A 4,858-nucleotide genomic window follows, 5' to 3' on the forward strand; every position below is an offset into this window, starting at 1 on the left:
ATGTGAATAATTTCGTCAGCTCACGATAGTTATAAGTCTCTATTGACATCATTTTTATTTTGTACTGAATTTAAAACGCAATCATTAAAAAATCAATTATTTTAAACAAGCTTTTAAATAATAGAAATGTATAAATTTATATTATTGTATAGTACATTATAAATGATATTCGCTCACGACGAAAGGGATTTGACCTAATCGTATAATAATCATAAATATTATATTATTATATTTTAAATATATTCCATTATTCCATAATATTGAAAAACACTCAACAAATGAAGAATTTAGCATTTAAATACTAACGAAAAATTTTATATGCTCCACGCACATTTTTGCTATTGTGTTCATATGTCAGGATGGCCGAGCGGTCTAAGGCGCCAGACTCAAGGAATTCAACCTTCTCAGCTGTTCGCTGAGTTCAGGGCATTCTGGTCCTCTATGAGGGCGTGGGTTCAAATCCCACTTCTGACAATTTTTTTTCTTTTGGATTTATTTATTTTAAAAACTGTTGCAACTAAAAATTACGAAGCAAAAACAATATTTTATCAGTTTCTGTTCGATTTAATTATTTATGACAAATATTTTGCAGTAGATACTAGGAACCTATTCAGAGTCGATAAGGCGGGTTTCTAGTTTATAATATCCATCTGAGTATAGCTTTGAATAGATTAAAAGAATTTATTTAAGTATTAGTAATATCTAATGTAATTTTTTATTGGTTAAATAATTTCAATTTTCTCATAGATATTTTTTGTATAAGAATACTTAAAATTATTAAATTTTCCGGATACTTTTAGTTCTTTGACGACTGTAAAGAGTAAAATTATTGTGTTTCAGAGGTTTATAAATTTTTAAACAATTCTAATTTGTTTAAATCTGCATATCTATCTATGAGAAATATTTAATCCATAAAATTAATTTTCAACCAAGTAGATTATTTTTCGAGCAAAAAAGATGAATTTTTAACTAAAAGAGATCAATTTTATACCCAATAATAAATTGTCAACCAAGAAGATGAATTTTCCATCAAGAATATTAATATTCTACCGCATAAAATTGTTAAATTAAAAAAAAGATATTTTTAACTAGAAAAGAAACAATTTTCAACCAAATAATTCAATCTTGAAGCTAATAAAAAAAGTTAATTTTTAATTAGTTAGTTAGTTCTAATTTAACTATTCCATTTTTGGTTAAAAAGTGATATTTTTTAGGCTAAAAATTCAACTAATTGGTTGAAAATTCGTTTTTCATGTTTAAATTCAATTTTTCAAAATTTAAATTAATACCATTTTTTTCTTGTTGAAATTTTATCTATTATATATTTTTTTTTTTTGAAATGCATATTTTGCATTGAAAGTTAATTTTTTTATTTGAAAACTTATAGTTTTAGTGAAAAAATGATCTCTTTGGTTGACAATTGAATTGCTTTGCTAAAACTTTCCTTTTTTAAAGTGAAAATTTATTTTTTGACTAAAAATTGAACTATTTCGTTGAAAAATGAATTTTATTATTAAAATTTTATATTCCTGGGTTAAACATTCCATTTTTTGTTTAGGACACTCGTCATTTGTCTTGGAAATTTTACAATTTGATAGAAATTTCAACTAGTTGGTAGAAAATTCAATTGTTTTTAAGAATCAAATCGAACATTGAAACATATTTTGTAGGTCCTAAAAGAAAAGACGCGTTCGTTAACCAGCCATTTTGGATACAAATTCAAACCGTGAGCGCATTTGGAATAGTTTTGAGACCGCTTTTTTTATCCAAAATTTTTAGAGTCATAGCATTTACAAAATATCAAAAAACAAACGAAAATCAACATTTTAAGCCAAACGACGCACAATATGAAAACAAGTTAAGTGAAGAAAATCGTTTCATTTAGAAAGCCCTACAAGATTATCATAACAACTTTTTTGATATTTTTGTAAAATCGATGATTTAAATTTTGGTCGCACCAAGAATAATAAAAAAATCGAGAATTCCAGTTTGTAATCAAACTATGCAAGATGCGAAAAAAGAACAATAAATAAAAATTGTGGTCCCAAAAAACATCAAAAAATTTTGTAATACTAACTTTTTTATAACACGCGTATTTTTTGTTTTAATCATGAAAAATAACCTTCAAAATGAAAAAATTATTTTTGTTTTGAAAAACGTCTTAAGGTACGAACAAAATTTATGAACAAAAATTGTGCATCTGAAACTCATCTACAAATTTCTTAGAAATCACTTTTTGGTAGGACTCGTAATTTTTGTTTTAATCACAAAAATGACCTTTAAGAAAAAATTGAAAAATTTGTGGAAAAACGAAAAAAGGTACGAAAAGAAATTGACAGATAAAATTTGTTCAGCCAAAAAATGGATACAAATTTGTTATAATGTATAACATTCTCATAATTAATTATTGAGAAAGTATTAGAATTTTCCGAAATACGACACCACAACATTCAAACTTTGAACCAAACGACGCAAAATTCGAAAATCTTACAAAATTGGTTTTAACCATTTTTCAATAGGACTCGTCATTTTGTTTTTATTTATTGAAAGTAGTACGCAGAAAATCGTAAAATCTAATTTTGAGCCAATTATTGACGTAAAATACGGAGACAAGTTTTTGGAGGATTTTGACCGTTCAAAATTCAATTATTTGATTAGAATTTTATGTATTTTGTTGAAATTTCGTATTTTTTTATTAGCATTTAAGTCCCTATTAAGTACAAAAAAATCCTTCTGACCAGACTCGGCTCATAGTGGTTGCAAAATGTTGATACGCGTTAACGTTTAAATAACAATACACTAATAAATATTGTTGTAATTAAAATGGTGAATCTTCAATAAAAAATTACTTTTAATCAGACAGGTGAATTTTCAACAAAGAACAATATTTTTTTTACCAAAAAAGACGAATTTTCAACAAAATACATGAATTTTTAAGTAAAAGCTATAAATTTTCAACTAAAAATGGAATAGTTATATTTTCATTTCAGAAAATTAATTTTCAACGACAAAAATTAATTTTATACTTATATGATGAATCTTCAACTAAATAGATCAATTTTCTACCAAGGAATTCGAATTTTCATCTAAAAATAAGGTAACTTTTATATTTTAAACCAAAGGTACATTTCTTTGGTAAACAAATTAATTTTTAATCGAAAATGATGAATTTTCAATGAAATAGTTTCATTTTAAACTAAAACTTTTTACCAAAAAAGCTAAATCTTTAATAAAATAAATGAATTTGCAACCAGAAAGATAAATTTTCTAATGAAAAGACACATTTTCAATGAAAATTATAAATCTTTACCACAAAAACTGAATCTTTAAGTTAATAGTTCAAATTTTAAAAAAGGGTGGAATTACAATCAAATAGATTGATTTTCTAGAAAAGAGTTAAATCTTCAACAAAATATATATATGTTCAACAAAAAAGATTAATTTTCAACGAAATCTATAAATTTTTTCCCCCAAAAATGAATTTTTTACCAAATAGTTGAATTTCCAATGAAAAAGATTAATTTTATACCAAAAAATACCAATTTTCCACCACAAAGATGATTTTTCAAGCACGTCGATTGATTTTCTTCCAAAAATGTAATTATGACACAATAAATTAATTTTCAATCCAATCTTTTTTTTCGATTTAATTTTTAACTAAATAAGATCATTTTTAAACCAAAAAGCGAATATACTAAGGCTATTAATTCCATACCAAAGAAAGACGAGTTTTCAACCAAAAGGATGAAGTTTTAATCGTGAACATTATTTTTCTACAAAATACATGCATTTTTAAACAAAATATTGATTTTTTAACTAAAAACATGAATTCATAAGCAAGAAAATGAATTTTTAGCCAGATTGATTTTCTACCAGAAAAAATGAATTTTTAACCAAAAAGATGAATTTTCAAACAAAAAAAATTAACTTTTGTCAAAATACATTAATTTTTAATCAAATAGTTTAAATTTTCAACTGAAATATATAATTTTTAAACCAAAAATGGAATAGATTATAAACATTAAATTATTACAAAAAAAAGACGCACTTTCAATCTAAAAAAAATTTTTAACCACAAACATTAATATTCTACAAAATACATGGATTTTTAATCAAATAGTTGAATTTTCAACTAAAAAATATAAATTTTCAACTAAAAAATGAATACGTTAATTTTTAGTTTTTATAATTATTTTCAATCAACAAACGAAGAATTTAAAAAAAAATAGTACAGTTTGTAACAAAACAAAAAATAATTTTTGTCAAAAAGAGAATTTTAAGCGAATTAGTTGAATTTTCCACAAAGTCAATACATTTTTAAACAAGAATAATAATGTCTCACCAAAAAAGACGCATTTTCAAATAAATAATATAATTATGATAATATATAATTTGGATTTAAAAAAATATTGTTCAATCAAATAAAGAACGAGTTTTGAACAAAATATTGTAACCAAGAAGATTAATTTCCTACAAAAAAAAACACTGATTTTAACAAAATACAAGAATGTTCAGCTAAAAAAGATCAATTTTGAACTAAAAATGAAACAGTTAAATTGAACTAACAAATCTAACTTTTAAACACACAATAGAATAGTTGTTTTTTCTCAATATTTCTATTTTCATATATTGCATACAGTTTAGTATGTTTATATTTTATGGTATCTTGTTCCTCATTTTATTCTTTAAAATTGTAAATTTATTGTAAAATTTGGTTTGAAAATCGCGCGCTTTTCATTACTTCTGGTTCCGGTTTAATCGTAGGAAATCAAAACAGTGGGAAGTTGTTGCAGAACTCTACGTAGAGGATCTCTAAGCGGTAGCAGTTCAGCTCAGTCAGGGGAAGTCAAGAAGGGGG

The 4,858-nt window shown here is 24.2% G+C and overlaps 1 non-coding gene across 1 annotated transcript; it reads left to right on the forward strand.

The window, feature by feature from the left end:
* The first annotated feature begins 353 nt into the window (after window positions 1–353).
* On the forward strand, window positions 354–474 carry Trnal-caa. Its single transcript has 2 exons — window positions 354–391; window positions 430–474. It is a non-coding gene; the product is annotated as a tRNA-Leu (tRNA).
* The last annotated feature ends 4,384 nt before the right edge of the window (window positions 475–4,858 follow it).

Source organism: Belonocnema kinseyi, chromosome 10 (assembly GCF_010883055.1).
Source record: "Belonocnema kinseyi isolate 2016_QV_RU_SX_M_011 chromosome 10, B_treatae_v1, whole genome shotgun sequence".
Classification (NCBI taxonomy): Eukaryota; Metazoa; Arthropoda; class Insecta; order Hymenoptera; family Cynipidae; genus Belonocnema; species Belonocnema kinseyi.